Source organism: Macaca nemestrina, chromosome X (assembly GCF_043159975.1).
Source record: "Macaca nemestrina isolate mMacNem1 chromosome X, mMacNem.hap1, whole genome shotgun sequence".
Lineage (NCBI taxonomy): Eukaryota > Metazoa > Chordata > Mammalia > Primates > Cercopithecidae > Macaca > Macaca nemestrina.
This window is the reverse complement of record NC_092145.1, coordinates 34,635,294-34,654,677: the sequence shown is the minus strand read 5'-3', so window position 1 is coordinate 34,654,677 and position 19,384 is coordinate 34,635,294.

Here is a 19,384-nt window from a genome sequence, read left to right as displayed (position 1 = left end):
GAATAAGATTCATCAATTTTAAATGTACAGTTCTGTGAATTTTCACAAGTGTATCAAGTTGCCTCACAAATAATTTGTATCCAGCTGGAAGAAGGAAGTGGTGGGAGGACACTTTTATTCTCATCCTGTTGGACAGAACTTAGTCATGAATCCATACCTAGCTGCAAAAGAGTCTGGAAAATATAGTCTTTCCTTAAGATGGCCATGTCTCCAGCTAAAAACCAAAGGTTCTATTTCTAAGAAGAAAATGGAGAAAGGATACTGAGGAAGAAGTAACCTCAACCACAGGCAGTAATAAATTATTTGAATTGCTGGCTTTTTTTCCCTGAATTCACTCTCATTGGCCTAGTAAGACAAAACACCCATTTTCGTTTTTTTTTTCAACTTTTATTTTAGTTCAGGGATACATGTACAGGATGTACAGGTTTGTTACAATAGGTAAATGTGTGCCATGGTGGTTTGCTGCACAGATCACTCCATTACCCATATATTAATCCCAGCATCTACCAGCTGTTTTTCCTGATCCTCTCTTTCCTCCCACCCCTTGCCCTCTGACAGGCTCTAGTGTGTGTTCCCCCCTCCATGTGTCCATGTATTCTCATCATTTAGCTTCCACTTATAAGTGAGAACATGCAGTATTTGGTTTTCTGTTCCTGCATTAGTTTGCTAAGGAGAATGGCCCCCAGTTCCATCCATGTCCCTGCAGAGGACATGACCTCATTCCTTTTTAGGGCTGCATAGTATTCCAGGAAAACACCCATTTTCTATGGAATGTAAAAATCCATTTCCCCCACCTTTAGACAGAACATGAATTTGGTATAGAGATTCTTTATGCCATTTTATGAAAAATATAATCGTTAATGATTTTGATTTTTAAGGGGCATGGACATTCATAAATATACTACAGAGTGTTGGTGGATTAACCAGAAGCTAGCATATACTTATTTAGAGCCAAGTACTTATTTAGCGCCAAGTAATTGCCTGGTTCCACAATAAGTGCACATATATGTTAGAGGAATGAGATTAATATGAATGAAATGACTACAGAAAAATAAAAATTATATTTCTTTGTTTGGCATTTACCATGTATTACCTCATTTTATAGCTATCTATGTATCCTATATCTTGTCTTTGAACTCATGACTGTTAAGGTCTCACATGATTCATCATCTTGACCTCCTCAGCACCCAGCATAGCGTTGCATACATAGAAGTTGCTCAGTATGTGTTCAAGTGGAGGGACAAACCAATGAACTATAATTTACTATGTCAATTCAAAATTTAGGGATCCTCTCTAAGGCCTCCCTTTCTTACCCCTTATATCCATATCCATTTCATCAATAAGCCTGGTTGCTTTAGCTCTAAAATATATACAGATTCTATTTTTCATCACCCCTATTCTCACCACTCTAGTCTAATCCATCATTATCCCTAACCTGTGTGGCAGTTCAGTCAGGCTAGTGGGAAAAATTTTAGTTGCAATAGCCACAAACCCTCTTGGAAGGCCTGAGAGTTTGCATAACTTTGGTAATAGATCTGGCTACTCCTTTTTCCTTTAGTTAAATAAATTAAAGTAGATACAAAGGAATGTGGGGGAGTTTCTCTAACTAGCTTATTTACTCATGTGGCCCTAAGACCTTTGATCTACTGCAGTTGCTTAATTGCTTTCTACTCAGGACGTTCACAAGGTCAATTACCCTCCAGTGGTGTTGACTCAAGCCTTTGTCAATTAATCTTTACTGAATAAATGTGAGTCTCCCTGGTTAGTCGAGGCTGCGGCAGCAACTGTTTACAGCACTCTCCTGGGAGTATGTAAGTGGCCCAGATGCTCAGCTGGACTGGCAAAGCAGAATATCTGTGTCAGTGCATGTTATTCATCCATCATTGGGTCAGGGTCTGTGGGACAGACCCCCGCAAACCTAGACTTCTGCAATAGCTTTCTAATTAATTTTCCCAATTTCATTCTTCTTTATAATCTTATCATAGTAGCTAGATTTGGTTTTTAAATGTATACATCAGATAATTTCACTGCCCTGCTTGAAATACTCTAACTTCCCAGTTTACTTAGAATGAAACCCAAACTCCTTGCTATGATTTGACCCCAGACCATCTCTCCAACTTCATCTCTTATTACTTTTCCCTCATTTATACTACAGGCACATTAACTATCTTTCAATTTTGACACCATGACTAATTCATGTACACATTAAGGCCTTTGTACCTCTGGTTCCCTCTGCCTGGGATGCTATTACTGCAGATGTTTGTGTGTCAGACTGGTTCAAATGTTACTTTCTCACTGAGGCCATCATCACACAATCTAAATTAGCCAACCCGATTGAATCTCTGTCACATCACCCTACCTTTTTTTCTTAATACTTATCACTATTTAGTATATTGTTGTTTACTCATTTGCTTTGTTCATTCATTATCTGTGTCCCTTCACTAAAATAACAAGCTCCATGAGAGCAAGAATTTTATCTTTCTCAATGATGCATCCCTGATACTGAGAAAAACTGCCCAGTACACAGGAGGCCCTCAATGAATATTAGTTGAACCAATGAATGTTTAATGAACTAGAATGTATTGGACATTTCTTATATCATTGCCTATGTATTAGGCCATTCTTGCATTGCTATAAAGTTGTACATGAAACTGGGTAATTTATAAGAAAAGAGGTTTGGTTGGCTTATAGTTCTGCAGGCTGTACCAGAAGCACAGCGTCATCTGCTTCCAATCATGGGGAAAGATAAAGAGGGAGAGGTGCGTCACTTGGTGAGAATGGGAGCAAGAAAGAGAGTGTGTTGGAAGTGCCACATACTTTTAAATGACCAGATCTCATAAGAACTCAGAGCAAGAGCTCACTTATCACCAAGGGGATGGCCCAAGCCATTCACAAGGAATCCACCCCCATGACCCAAACACCTCCCACAAGGCCCCATCTCCAACATTGGGGATTACAATTTAACATGAGATTTGGGTGGGATATCTAAACCATGTCAACCTATGTTGTCATAAACCCAAGGATTGAGTTTCCAAGGAAACAGACTCTGAGATGGCATTTAGACTATTAGGAGTATTCTTACGTTCAAAACCTATGGGAGAGAGGAAAGAAGCAAAAATGGGCTGAGGGAGAAGGTGAGCTGTAGACTCAACAATAAGTTTGGCCAACCCCACAGGGAGATCTGGAGATGTAAATGTCCTTCATAGCTTTCCCAAGTTGGGCTAGAGTGGCTAGGCTCTTATATAATCTCATCTGTCAGTCATTGGATATGGGCTGCCCCAGGAAGGATCATGGCTTTGAACAACGTGACTCTCTGCATTTGAGGTAATCTGTGAAGGAGCTAATAGGTGAAGGATGTGTGCCAAAGTTTCTCCAGCAAAGGGAACTTTATTGGAGGGGGATCTGAGCAGTGCATCACAATATGTATCGCAGTCTACCCCTTGTACCACTGAGATCTCATTATTCAAACATGTTTTGGTGCATGTCCTCCAGGATTCTGTGGATGTCTCTTCCTGTGGAAAGCTTAGAGAAAGAACATTAGTGGGGGAAGAATTACCACTCTCACAGCTGCAGGTGGTTTTAGGGATGCAACTGATGTTTATCATCTCCCTCCTCCACTGTTAATTCTAGATTTCCCTCAACTTCAGCTAGCACTTCTGCTGGTCTTGGTTGCTTACATTGTGACTCACACTTTCGATCTTGAGGGGATAACTTGGTGGTGTCTCAATGTGTTCACCATTAGTATATTCTGTCTGAACACTGTAGACCTTTTTAAATTGTGATAAAGTGCCTCAGTGGTTAGCTCAAGGCATGCTTGCCCTTTATTGGGCAGAGGAAAACCATTTCAAAGTCTTTTCTTTACAATATAGCAGCAGGTACAGCCTTGGAGTTGAAAAGCTAAATGTGTCATTGAAACAAATTGAAAGTTGATGAATTTTTTATATAAATGTTTTCAGGTGCTGTAAGAAAACTGCCCATGGCTCCTTTCCCAGCGTAATAAGGTAAAAAGAAAATATTCAAAGTCCCAACTAGCATGGTCAAAAATATGCAAAGCCTATTTAAGGCTTTATTTAAACCCTGAACTTAAGGTAAGTGGAATGCTTCTAAAAAACTATCAATCCCATGTTTCTAAATCGTTAACATTTTACTATGCCTGCATTCTAATTACTTTTTGCTATTTGAAAATTATTTCTCTTTTCCTAGCAAAAATATGCCCCAACTGTATCTGAAAATTAACTTGTGTATTCTTTGTGGATTTATAGAGAGCTTTTTCATTTGATTTTGGGTGCCAGCATTATCAGAAACTTTATCTCAGCAATGGGAAAAACTAAGGTACTTAATCAGTGAGTTTTCCTGTTAGAATCCGAAAGGAACAGTGGGCCAAATGACAGACTCAGAGCCACCTTAATGCAGATTGTATCATAGCATATATTACATGCACTTTCTTTGTGCAAGACACACTTTCTCAGTGTCTCCAATGTCTCCAATGAAGTCTTCCAATGAAGACTTGGTTGCATTGTGTCCCCCTTCCCAACCTACCCTACCTCACCACAGCTCACTAGACACCACATGACTGAATTTCAAAGTTCCTTGTTGATACTATTTTTTCTTCCTTTCCTGTACTTTTTTTTTTTTTTGAGGCAGAGTCTTGCTCTGTTGGCTAGGCTGGAGTGCAGTGGCACGATCTTAGCTCACTGCAACCTCCGCTTCCTGGGATCAAGCAATTCTCTGCCTCAGCCTCATGAGTAGTTGGGATTACAAGTGCCCACCACCAAGCCCAGCTAATTTTTTGTATTTTTAGTAGAGACAGGGTTTTACCATCTTGGCCAGGCTGGTCTTGAACTCTTGACCTCATGATCCACCCACCTTGGCCTCCCAAAGTGCTGGGATTACAGGCATGAGCCACCACGCTTGGCCTCATCTCCTTTTAATAAATAATAGTAATAGTACCTACAAATATTGAATGCTTATTGTGTCCTAGGCACTTTGCCAAGTGCTTTACATGTATTGAATCATTTAATTCTCCCAGCAACTTTGAGGTAGGTGGCAGTGTTATCCCCGTTTCACAAATGGGTCAACTATGGCACAGAAAGATTATATAACTTACCTAAGATTATTTATTCATTCACCAAATATGCATTGAACACTTCCTAATTTCCAGACACAATCCTAGGTGTTGGGGATATAGCAGTGAACAAAGCAGATAACAGTGCCCTCATGCCCTCATTTAGGTTACGTTCTGGAGTGAGAGCTAGACAATAAACAGAAAAGTAAATTTATTTGAAAGAAAAGTAAATATAATTGAGAGAAAGCATATTGAAGGCTGGGATTGAAGGCATAGATATTGTATTAAATAGCATCAGGATAGGCCTTACTGATAGTTATAATTGAGTAAAACCTGAAGGAATGGAGAGGAAAAGCTTTGTAGATACACGGGTAAGAGTTTTCCAGGTTTAGGGAACAAAATGTATAAAGATGCTGAGGTGGAATCATGCTCAACATACTTAAGGAAGAGCAAGGAGCTACCATAAAGTGGGATAAGCCAGTAGGAGATGAGATCAGAGGGGTAACAATGGGGGAAGGGAAGGCTCTTTGCAAGACCTTTCAGGATTTTAGCTTTTACTACGAGTGAGAGAGGAAGTCCTTGGAGGGTTTACAGCTGAAGAAGCACATGATCTGACTTATGTTTTAATAGGATCTCTAGCTGCTCTGTTGGGAACAGACTATGGAAGGCCATGACAAAAGCAGGAAGGCGAGTTAGGAAGCTGTTATAATAATCCACGTAAGAGATGATGGTGGCTTATACTAGAGTGGTAGTGGTGAAGTTGTTGAGAAGTGGTAGAATTTTGAAAATGTTTTGAAGATAGGGGCATCAGGATTTGCTAACCAAATGGATGTTACATATGAAAGAAAGATAAGAGTCAAAGGTGGTACCAAAGTTTTTGGCTTGAGCAATCAGAACAGGGTTTCCAGCAACTGACATGGGGGAGATGATTAGAGAAACAGGTTTGAGAGGAAGGGGCTGGAGTTTGGTTTGGGATGTATTAGGTTTTAGGGGCCTATTAGCCAAATGGGAAATGTTAAGGGAGCAGTTCCGTATACATATCTGGAGTTCAAGGGAGGTGCACTGGCTGGAATTATAAATTTCAGAGACATCAGTGATTGGATATTTAAAGTCATGAGATTCAATGAGATCAGCAAGAGAGTGTTTTGGAGAGGAGAAGAAATTTCAGAATGGAGCCCAGGGCCCACTCAAGCATGTAGAAGTTGAGAAGAGTCAAAATGGGAAAGTAAGAGAGAGAAGTCCATGAGATAGGAGTAAATCCAGGAGAGTGTATTGACCTGGAGTCTAGGTGAAAAAAGGATATCTTTCAAGTTGGAGAAAGAAAGTGGTAAATACTGCTGATAGTCAAATGAGAACTGACAATTTACCATTGCATTTGGCGAAGCCATTCTTCACCTTGACAAGAACAGTTTTGCGAAATGGTTATAAAAACTTGACTTGAGAAGACTTAAGAGAATTCACACAAGAAAGAAGTGGTATGAACTCAGTGGTATATGTCACTTGCCCCCAAATAAGATGAGAATCATTGTCTTAAAGTTTTATTAATGGTGGAAATTTCAGGCACCACAAAAGCCAGTGTCAGAATGTTCCCAGGATTTCACAAGATATACCATATAGCCTCTGAAAAACAATGTGGAAATGTTTAGAAAGTTGAGCATGGTGACAGATTATAGTTTTTTTCCAATAGCATTTTAAAATCAACCTTTGCTTTTTTGGATTGCTCCCTTAGCTGGTTGTGTGTGTGTGCATGTGTGTGTGCGTGTGTGTGTGTGTTTGTTAGAGAAGCAGAGCAAGAGAGAGGGAGGGGGAGAATTGGAGAGAGAGAGAAGAGGAGGAGGAGAGTGAGAAAATGGCTCAGTCCTTAAGGCTTAGGTAAGGCACATAATCTAGTTGGGGACTTGAGTTTTGTCCATAGGTCACATTATCCTTTCTGCTATGCTAACTGCTTTCTTTCATGTAATTTCATTTGTGTATGTTGGGTCTTCCAAAGTAGTTTAAAAACAACTCTAGGCTAAAGGCCAAGACTTTTACTTTTTTATGTAGGAAATGCTTAGTAAATGCCTCTTGTTCAGCTAAAGGATGACTTGTCGTTGAAAAGAGGTTGTACTCCCCCTAAACACATTTGGGGTATAATATTTTGTCATAGTTGTCATAGATTATCTTTGTTTCACATTTCAATTTTAACAAAAATTTTGTGATGTTTATATAGTTACAGAGCAAATAAAAGCGGAATTTCTGTTTTTACAATTACATAACTGATTTATATAATATTGTACTTCATGTGGTTTAATCTTTTGGATTGCTGCAAAGTTGTGTGTTTCTCTAGGTTCTTGGAGTGTTTCACTGTGATGTTCAGGTGTTGGGTAGGGGTTATTTGTGCTTCTGACCTTCCTGATGCTCTGCTATAGTCTCCAAACAAAATCCTAATCACTACATGTTTTTTAATGTATCTAAATGCCACAGCCAGACTTTGATTCCTAGTTTATGTCAATGCATGTGGGTTATTCTGATACATTTGCTCCAGCAAGTAATGGAATGTCATTCTCAGCAGATGCCAATTAGAAATTCCCAGGCCAACAAGGCTCTAAGGCATCCAATCTTGCCTAATATAAAATTGTAATCAGTTAGATGGGCCAGCCAAGTTCAAGAGCTACAAATTTAATTGGAAATGCCTTCTCAGTACCAGAAGGCCACTGCAGGAAAGGGAATGGAGAAACTCCTTCTGAGATGAACAAAGAGCAATCCACACTGCTTTTGAAGGTGGTGTTGGTTATATGACCCCTAGAGTCTCCAGAAGATAGTACTAACAAAAATATTACTAACAAAAATAGCACTTAGTACTAACAAAAAATATAACTTATTGTCTTGAAAATTAGTGTTCACCAGAACTGGCTTCATCCATAACAGGAGTTTAGGGAAACCAGGAAAGGTAACCTCTTGCTTCCCAAACATCTCCCTGTTGGTTCATTTGGTGCCCAAATTTCTGTCATTTTTAGGCGTGACTTGGGTAGCTGGAGTATTGCTGCTTTTGGGAATTTCGTTTACTATGTAAATAGATCTGCAAGAAACACTTTACAATATTATCAGTCATTGGTTCCTTTGCATGGAAGACTTCATTGTTTTTGCTGCTTTTCATCAGAAATATATTTTGGAAAACAGGCATAGGAAATCAGAAGAAATATGACATTCAATAGGAACTTGTTCTGGAACAAGCAGAATGTTTCTTGTTGCATTTTTTTCAGGAAGCCCAGGTGTTCATATTTCTTGGAACTGGTAGCACAGGCAACACCAGCATAGGACAGTAGAAACAGTGCAAGACTGTGAGCTGAGAACTTGGGTTTAAGTCCCATCTCTACCACGAATCAGTTTGATGACCTTAAGCAAACCCTTTCTTTTCCCTGAGATTCAGCATCCTTATTGAAAAATGAGGGAATTTGGACTAGATATTCTCAAACTTTAAGGTGCATAAGAACTATGCAAGAGTGTGTTAAAAATTCAGATTTTTTTTTGTCATCTTCCATTTCTTTATCCTTTGATTTAGTCAGTCTAGGTGAAGCCTAGGAATCTTTGTATTAAGAAGCCCCTCAACGGATCCATATAGCTTAAGGATCATTCTTTGAGAAACTAGATTAGATGATTTCTAAAGCCTTTTTCAGCTCTAAAATTTCCTTCTTTCAGGTAGTTGTACTTCTGTTTTGAATGAGAAGCAACCATTTTTGTACTTTTATTAGTCCTGCTCTCTTCCTTTCTTTATTCCATCTTTTCCTTCCCATGCCACCTTCACTCCTTGCCCACTGTTTCATCTACAAAGTAACAGTTGGGTCCAGTGGGGCTGGGAGCAGTTCAGTCAGCACTGACCCTGGAAGTATCATGTGGGATCCCTGTAAGTACAGGGCAAGAGACAAGGACAGCTAAGCCCCAGTCCCTGGTTGTGGTTGGAGATATGTCATATGCAGCTCCTAGTGATACATGACATGTGGGACGTGTGTTTTGATAGAGATAGAAACTGCAGGGTAGTCACACAGGAGCACAGGAAAGAAATTAAGGGACTTTTGATGGGTAAATATGAAATGTTCCCTTTTTTCCATCACTTCACTTGTGACCTATTGGATACCATTATCAATGGCAAGAGCTAAAAGAATGCAAGGAAAAATGCTGTTCAAATGAAACTTTAAGGTGGCTATTTAAAACCAATTGTAGATACAGTTGTTCTCAACCTGACTGCACATAGAATCCCCTGGGCAGTATAAAAGAATAACAGTGCCTAAACTACACCACAGAATAATTAAATCCAAATCTCTGAGGGTGAGTGTGGGCACTGGCTGCTTCTAAAATATCCCAGGTGATTGCAATGGACAGCTGAGTTTGAGAACCACTGCTATAGAAGGTTACTTGTAGAAGTGAGAAGACTTAAATACTTGGTCTTCTGGCAAGTTCCTTAGCTGCTTACCAATATTGTCCCGGTATAGCAGGCCTGAAAGAGTTGTTGTTGTTGTTGTTGTTGTTTGAGACAGAGTCTTGCTCCGTCACCCAGGCTGGAGTGCAGTGGGGCAATCTTGGCTCACTGAAAGCTCTGCCTTCCGGGTTCAGAGTAGCTGGGACTACAGGCGCCCGCCACTACGCCTGGCTATTTTTTTTTTTTTTTTGTATTTTTAGTAGAGGCGGGGTTTCACCATGTTAGCCAGGATGGTCTTGATCTCGTGACCTCGCGATTCACCCACCTTGGCCTCTCAAAGTGCTAGGATTACAGGCATGAGCCACCGTGCCCGGCATTTTTTTTAAAATTCGGTTTTGTTTTCTCTTTCCCCAGTTGGCCCCTAGCACTCAACTATGAGTTTAAACTTTTTTTTCTTTTTTTTTTTTTTTTCTTTTTTTTTTTTTTTTGAGACAGAGTCTTGCTGTATCACCCAGACTGGAGTGCAGTGGCGCGATCTCAGATCACTGCAAACTGCGCCTACCGGGTTCATGCCGTTCTCTTGCCTCAACCTCCAGAGTAGCTGGGACTACAGGCGCGCCCGCCACCATGCCCAGCTAAGTTTTTGTGTTTTTAGTAGAGACAGGGTTTCACCGTGTTCGCCAAGATGGTCTCGATCTCCTGACCTCGTGATCCGCCCACCTCGGCCTCTCAAAGTGCTGGGATTACAGGCGTGAGCCACCGTGCCTGGCTGAGTTTAAACTTTTCTTACAAAGCATGTGCCCATGATGTCAACCTTACTCTATATATCCAGATTCTTGTCAGTGCCTTCTCTTACTCTGGGTTCAGTTCTCTGCTTTGGTCAGGGGTAGTGATATGGTTTGACTCTGTGTTCCCACCCAGATCTCACCTTGAATTGTACTCCCCTAATTCCCACGTGTTGTTGGAGGTACCTGGTGGGAGATAATTTGAATCATGGGGGCGGTTTCCCCCATGCTGTTTTTGTGGTAGTGAATAAGTCTCATGAGATCTGATGGTTTTATCCGGGGTTTCTGCTTTTGCATCTTCCTCATTTTTTTCTTGCTAACACCATCTAAAAAGTGCCTTTTGCCTCCCGCCATGATTCTAAGGTCCCCCCAAGCTATGGGGAAGTGTAAGTACAATTAAACCTCTTTTTCTTCCCAGTCTCGGGTATGTCTTTATCAGCAGCAAGAAAACGGACTAATCCAGGTAAGAAGCACCCTGTTTCAGTGCATGACATGGATTTGATTTAAATAAATCAAGGGAACTTTGGTCTTTATTGTAGTTGGAGGCTCTTAGGCCACTTACTATTATTGTCTCAATTTTAGCTTTTGCATGTCCTATTAATTCCAGCAATAAAACCAAATATGTGAAATAGAAAATTCCTCTGATTTAGCTTGAGTCTCAATTCATTTCCTTCTAACTCTCAATTCAGGTTACCCACTGACGAGTACATTTTGGACTGTATTGATTGGTCTCCTTTTAGATGCTGTTATTGAATGTATTCTTATAAGCCTTGTCTTTGGAAACAACAGAATCTATAGCATGCTCAGTTTCTTTGCTTGCTCACAGTAGTGAAATAGAAGATTTTCCTCTCTCTCTGATAAAGATTATGGAAACACTTTGAAGTTTACAATAAGCTTTGCAATCCATTCTTTGATCCTTATGGCAAAACTATACAATAGGCTTAGCCTGAGCTGTTAGTGTTCTTTTAAAGATGAGAAGACAATTCACTTGCCCCAGGTTTATGCAGTAAGGACTCAAAATCTATTTTCTGCATAGCACTATCAGATACCTTTTGTATTGTTTGCTTATTAGTTTCCTGTTTATTATCTGTCTTCTCTGCCAATAGAATGCCAGTTGATATGAACAGGGGCCTTACCTGTTTATGTTCACCTCTATATTACTAGAGACTATATTAACATACTGAATATCATGAATGATTTTGTTGAATCTTGAAAGAAACCTCAATCTTCTTTTTTAAGTCTAACAGGAAAGATGAGTTTATTTTTAAGATACATAATGCTCTTAATTCTTTTTTTATTATTACACTTTAAGTTCTAGGGTACATGTGCACAACGTGCAGGTTTGATACATAGGTATACATGTGCCATGTTGGTTTGCTGCACCCATCAACTCATCATTTACATTAGGTATTTCTCCTAATGCTATCCCTACCCCAGCCCCCCACCACCCGACAGGCCCCACTGTGTGATGTTCCCCGCCCTGTGTCCAAGTGATCTCATTGTTCAATTCCCACCTATGAGTGAGAACATGCTGTGTTTGGTTTTCTGTCCTTGTGATAGTTTGCTGAGAATGATGAAGAAGCCTCAAACTTCTTGTCCCAAGTCCTGTGTTCTATTGAATTACCTATGGCTATTCTTCTTTTGTCAGTCTTCAAAGAGATAGAAAAATATATGAATGGTTATGGAGCTAGTAGTTAGTGGAGCTAGAACCAGAACCCAGGTTGTTTAATTCTTGGCATATTTATGTTACTTTATTTTATTTTTGGACACTGGCAGACCCAAAATTATGGCATGACATGTTTTAGAAAGATCCTCAAAGGTTGATATGCATACTCTTAAAGAAATGGACACAACCAAACTGCAAGGCTGTGGAGTAGGACAAGTTTGTCTTCTTTTCCTGCATACCCTCTTTACTCTTTACTGAGCAGATACTCAGTGGTTTTGGGTTATTAGTGTCCCTACCATGGGGCCCCACCCTAGCCTTCTTCCCAGTGTTCAGGGTCTTTCCAGATCCCTTCTCTCCTATCAATATTTTTCTCTTTGAACCTCTCTTAGTGCAAATGTCAGCTGTTGGCTGAATGGCTACTTTACCTCTTTGAGTCTCAATTTTCTTACCAAAAAACAATGATAATAATTTGTCCTTCTTACATATGTCATTTGTATCGTATGAACATAGAAAGGAACAACATATAGGTTATAGTCAGTTTACAAACGTGGTGGTATTAGTTTTTTTCTAGGAAACTGCCTAGTATAGCAAACAAATCCCTCTAGGGCCCTAAGGCTTTTAATAATGGCTGGAATTACTTTTTCTGTGTCTTCCAGTTATATTTTAACAAAGACAGTTAATACCTTTAAACTAAAAGAGTAATCCCTGTGGTGGGAATTTAAAGATTCTTGGTAGATCTGTGAGGGACAGATTTTTATTTGGGAGTGCAAGGAAAGGGTTTTTAGGATGTAGTTGTTCATTCTCTTTTCTTGTAACATGGTTCACCTTAACCCTTTGTTCATTCAATGTAGCTGCTACCTGTGAATTGATCAGGTCTGCCAGTACCTTGTGATGACCAGTTTGACTTGAAATGATTTTAACTCATACAAGCTAGAGTCTGTTTGGCTCACTTCCAGAAAGTTTTGCACTATAATCTCTAAGAGCCCACTACACAACAGATCTCTACTGCGCAGGTGCAGTTGAATTTGTATACAGTGTTTCTTTGCCTGCTCGTGTTCTGTGACAAGGGGACCAATGCCAGTGAGGTGAAAGGTGAGGGTTAGATAGTGCATAGAAGACCACATTTGAAAAGTCTGAGGGCAAACAGGATGGTGTCCTATTCATATGAAATCTTACCCTAATGTGTACTCACTGGGGTCCCTTTGTCAAAATCTGTCAGCAAGTTCTGTTTTTTAGAGTTGTGAGACCCAGAGGTTGGTGTCTTCCCAGGCATTTTCCTGTCAGAACTGTCATTTCTGAAAATTATAGAGTGTGGATTGAAACTAAGATTATAGGTTTAAGCAGCCCTCATGTCTCTCTGACTAGGAACAATCTAAGCAATGCCAAGAAGCTAAATTTGGTCTTGGTCATTATAAAAATTGAAAGTAATGCTTTACGATTAAGAGTTTGAAAACAGCCTTTAATTTAGATTCCATAAAACACTGATGGGGCCGGAGGGTGTGATGCTGAGGGCTCAGAGGGCCTGTATTAAAGATGAGTAGAGGCTTTTAAAGCTTTGTTACTAGTTCAAATATGGTTCAAGGGCCATGTCAGTTTGAAAGCATTGAGATTGGTTGATTATTCCAGGTCCTGTGAAATGCAGTATTCAACATCTTTGTAGCAATAATTATCAGAATTACTGCTTAGAAAGGCAAAGTAAAGCTTAGGATTCCAAATAGGTAAGGTGAACTCTAAATAAATGGAACTAAGAAGTAAGTAAGAGACTGACTTTAAGAAATAGGGGTATTCCAAAAGGACCATGGAATTTTTAAAAAAGTAAAGAAAACTTGTCTTAGTTTGGTATGTAAAGAAGGAAAGAATTGTCAACATAGAGAGCAGACAAGACCAAACTTGGAAACTAAAATAAAAATTGGGTGATGTCTTACAAGTTCCCACTCAAAAGTTTTCAGCCTAACAAAAAATAGAAGAAATCCTGGAACTAACAAACTTTTCCTAACTTGGAAGAGCCAGGGCTAGAAAGGAAGGTAGCAGGACACTATGATGTAGAAACCATTACATTGAAGGGGGCTGGTCTGAGTCTGGCCAGAAAGTAAATAGAGGAAATGAAGACAAAGTTCCTATGCCAGCATTGCTTGTGGTTCTGGCTTCCTTTCCATTACCTTTATGCTCTAGATTACTGAGCTAGAAACTAGCTTACACTATGTGCATTTGGAGGTGTGAATGTGATATTTATGGTTTTTGTGTGTGCGTGTGTGTGTGTGTGTGTGTACGTGGGTATATGTTGGGATGGGGGAAGAAGAAGAAAGAAGTATCCAAAATCTCACTACCTTGAGATAGCCACTTTTAGGATGACCATCCTTTTGTGTGGTTTATTTTGCGTATACATATATACATAGGTAACTTTTCATAAATGGCGTCATTGTCGAATGCTTGCTGTATTGTTAAGGACAATTTTGGGGGAAGTTGTCCTCCCCTCTTCTTTTCTTTCTTCTAATTTATACTTCCCCAAGGTAACCAGAGTTAACAGTCTGGTGCATATCCTTCTATACATTTTTCTAAAGTCCCTTCATCTGATTCAAACACACACACACACACACACACACACACAGCTTTTGTTTGGACATTATTTAAAAATGCGATTATTGTATGATACACTTTTTTTCTGTATCTTTTAATCAGTACCTAGTGGAATTTGCATACGTTCCACTGTTGTTCTCTTAGTGGTAGCATAATAGCTCATGATATGAATGTATCACAGTTTATTCAATCATTTCCATATTAATGGGTATTTACTGGATTTCTAGCTTGTCTCTATCACCATAGATACTGCAGTAATTCTTTTTATTTTTCAGTTTAAACCATATTAAATTGCTGTTTTGTATGTCAAAAATAGTCAACTGTGAACAAAAAAATGATACTAGCATGTAAAAAATAAATCAGCAGCAGTATGAACAGTTTTGAGAATGCAGAAATAAAATCAGAAATTTTTGATGCAACCCAAAACTCTCCTAGAATGCAGAGGAAAAGAACAAGGAGATAAAAATAACAAGAAAATCAATAATTAATATAATGGCCAGTGAATGTAGAACCAACATATTGAAAGGAATTAGCTAGCTTGCTTTAGGTAGACAGCAAGGGAAGGGTACCAGGAGAGCCCCCAGCCCATAGGTCAGTGCCTTATCCCCACATAACACAAAAAGCAGCCTGGCAACATAATTCAAGCTGCAGGCACCGATAAGGTAACTAGCACAGGGTGTTGTGCCTGAAGACATGCCCATGGCTGCACAGATAGAAAAACCTCCTGCCCGTTTGGATAAAAACTGACACAGAACCTCCAACTCACTCAGATAAGGGAACAAGGCCTGGCATCCAAATGTCTTTGTCCTTTGTATAGTCAGCGTGTTCCCAGGAAAAGTTTCTTCTCCTTTTGTGGGCATGGGCACGGTGGGCTCTGGTGGGTTTGGGTGGGCACTCTACTTTCCTTTATTAGAACTATAAGTCCGGGCCAGGTGCGGTGGCTCACGCCTGTAATCCCAGCACTTTGGGAGGCTGAGGCGGGCAGATCACGAGGTCAGGAGTTCGAGACCAGCCTGGCCAATATGGTGAAATCCCGTCTCTACTAAAAAATATACAAAAATTAGCTGGGTGTGGTGGCGCGTGCCTGTAGTCCCAGCTGCTCAGGAGGCTGAGGCAGGAGAATCTCTTGAACCCAGGAGGTGGAGGTTGCACTGAGCGGAGATGGTGCCACTGCACTCCAGCCTGGGCAACAGAGTGAGACAGCGTCTCAAAACAACCAACCAACCAAAAAAAAAAAAAAAAACTCAGTAAGTCCGACTTCTATGAATCATCACCTCAGCTCCGGATTGGTCCCAGGCCAAGGTCCCCCCCACCCCCGGCCCCCCGCCAAACTTCATGTCAGCTTCTGATAGGCCCTGGGACAAGCTAAGCAGTAGCTGTGAATCATCATTTCAGCTCCTGATTGGTCCCGGGCCAAAGTCCCGGGCCAGGCTGAGTCACGGGTTAGCCAAGACAGCCCACAGACTACGCACATTTCTTCTCTTTTCTGGTCCATAAAAACCCCAGAACAGGCCCCACAGTGAGTATACCTGTTCTGGACCCCCCTCTCTGCTGACAGAGAGCTTTCTTCTTTCACTTATTAAGTTTTCACTCTAAGCTCAGTTTTGTGTCCGTGCTCCTTAATCATCTTGGAGGTAGGACAAAGAGGCGTTATCTCAGACAGCAACAGACTGTTTCAATATGGCTTATCTAATATCTGAAAGACAAGAATAAATGAATAGAAGCAATAATAGAAGAAAACATCTATAAAATTAAGAAACAGCAGAATCTCCAGATCAAAAGGTACCAAACTAGTAAGATATAACTGATATCTACATAATCCTGATGAATGTTCTGAATTTCAAGGATAAAGAAAAAACTTCTGTAAGTATCTAGTCAAAGAAAGAGACAACAAAAACCGAAAACTGGGTACCTCTAAAGAAAAAAAAAAGGGATATCCCTAGAATTTTCCATAGTATTAAATGTCAGAAGACAAATAATGGAACATTTACATTTTTGATGGGAAAATGTGATGACCAAGAAGTTCTCTGACAATGCAACATAAAGATATTTTCAGAAATGCAAGAGCTCAGAGAATGTACCCTTTATAGAACCCTTGGGAAATGACGTGGGGAGATGCAAAATAAATTCTCAAAGCATCTTGCAAACAATAAAAAACAATAAAAAGACCTTAAGAATATAGACTATGTTATAAAAAGAATGATGTGTTCATTGAATCTATTGAATATAGAATTAGTCTAATAGTATAGATAAGGTTACAAAACAGAATGGATATATTAATTCTTGAAAGGGTAGACAACATAATTTTAAATATACAAAAACCAGACTAAAATCTCATACTATGCCACCATTACCTGGGAGACAGAGGGGTGGGGTAGGACAGTAGAGGAGGTATGAGAGAGAGAGTTTCAAGGAGAAATATAAATTCATTTATTTTAAATTTAGGGGTAACCTCTTATAGAATTAAAACTAGAAAGTATACTTTACAAATGACTCCAGCAGAAAAATAAAACCACATAAAATTAAGAAGAAAGCATAATGCAAATACAACAATTGAAGAAAGACCAATAAATGCCAGTAAATGGGCGTGGGTTAAACATTCCTGTTATAAGAGAAAGATTCTCAGTTTGAATTAGAAAACAAGGTTCAACTGTAGTTTCTTTGGTTCATAAAAGACATATCTAAAAGTGACTCTTAAAGGTGAAAGGCAGAAAAACTATATATATACAAACTGTATATGTATATATACATGTATGAATATATACTGAGTATATATACATGTATGAATATACTGTATTTACTTAGTTTATATATATATATGTAGAGAGAGATGGAGAGATAGGTATATAGATCTGAATATATCAGCAATTTGAAACAGAAAAAAAGCATAATATTATAGACAAAGTGGAATCCAAGGCAACTACATTAATAAGATAAGGCTTTTCATTTATTACTGATTAACTATGACTATCCAATCGGGTAGTCACTAGCTACATACGACTATTTGAAATTATTTTATTTTATTTTTTTAATTTCAACGACTTTTGAGGTATAAGTGGTTTTTGGTTACACAGATGAATTGTACGGTGGTGAAGAATGGGATTTTAATGTACCCATCACTTTAGTTCTGTACATTGTACCCAATAAGTAGTTTTTTGTCCTTCCTCCACCTCCTTCTTCTTCCCCTTCTGAGTCTCCAATGTGCATTAATACCAGTCTGTATGCCTTTGCATATCTGTAGCTTAGGTCCCACTTAAAAGTAAGAACATGTGGTATTTGGTTTTCGATTCCTGAGTTACTTCACTTAGAATGATGGCCTCCAGTTCCATCCAAGTTGCTGTAAAAGACATTATTTCATTCTTTATCATGAGTGAGTAGTATTCCATGGTATATGTGTACGTGTGTGTGTGTGTCTATATATATTATATATATATATATATAAAATATATAGATAGATAGATAGATGCACCACATTTTCTTTATCCACTAATTGGTTGATGGGCACTGAGGTTGACTGCATATCTTTGTAATTGTGAATTGTGCTGCAATAAATAAAAATGCACAAGAGTTTTTTTTGATATAGTGACTTCTTTTCCTTTGGGAAAAGATTGAATGGAAGATCTACTTTTAATTCTTTGAGAAATCTCCATACTGTTTTCCATAGAGGTTGTACAAATATACATTCCCACTAGCAGTGTATAAGCATTCCCTTTTCATTATGTCCATGACAACATCCATTGCTCTTTGACCTTTTAATTAATGGCCATTCTGGCTGGAGTAAGGTGGTATCTTATTGTGGTTTTAATTTGCATTTCCCTGATTATTAGAGGTGTTGAATGATTTTTATGTGTTTCTTGGCCCTTTGTATATCTTCTTTCGAAAAACTGTCTATTCATGTTATTTGCCCACTTTTTGATGGGATAATTTGTGGGTTTTTTGCTGATTTGCTTGAGTTCCTTGTAGATTCTGGACATTAATTCTTTGTCAGATGTATAATTTCCAAATATTTTCTCCCATGCTGTGAGTTTCGGGTTTACTTTGATGATTATTTTTTTTGCTGTGTGGAAGCTTTTTAATTTAATTAGGTTCCATTTATTTATTTCTGTCTTTGTTGCATTTGCTTTTGGGGTCTTAATCATAAATTCTTTGCCTATGCCAATGGCCAGAAGGGGTTTTTTTTTTCTAAGTTTTCCTCTAGAATATTTCTGATTTCGGGCCTTAGATTTAAGTCTTTAATCCATCTGCAGTAAATTTTTGTATAAGGTGAGATAGGGATCCAGTTTTATTCTTCTACATGTGGCTATTCAATTTTCCTAGCATCATTTATTGAATATGGTGTCCTTTTCCCAGTTTATGTTTTTGTGTGCTTTGTCAAAGATCAGTTGATTGTAAATGTACGAATTTATTCCTGGCCTCTCTGTTATGTTCCATTGGTCTGTGTATCTCCTTTTGTACCAGTACCATGCTGTTTTGGTTACTATAGCCTTGTAGTATTATATGATTTGAAGTTGAGGAAAATAATGCCTCCAGATTTGTTCATTTTCATTACGATTGCTTTGGATATTTGGGGTCTTTTTTAGTTCCATTATGAATCTTAGGACTGTTTTTTCTAGTTCTGTGAAAAATGAAGTTGGTATTTTGATAGGAATTGCGTTGAATCTGTAGATTGCTTTGACAGTATGGTCATTTTTACAATATCGATTCTTCCAATCCATGAGCATGGTATCTATTTCCATTTGTTTGTGTCATCTATGATTTCTTTCTGCAGTGTTTTTTAGTTCTCCTTGTAGAGATCTTTTACCTCCTTGCTTAAATATATTCCTAGTTATTATATTTTTTGTAGCTACTGTAAATGGGATTGAGTTCTTGATTTGATTCTCAGTTTGGTCACTGTT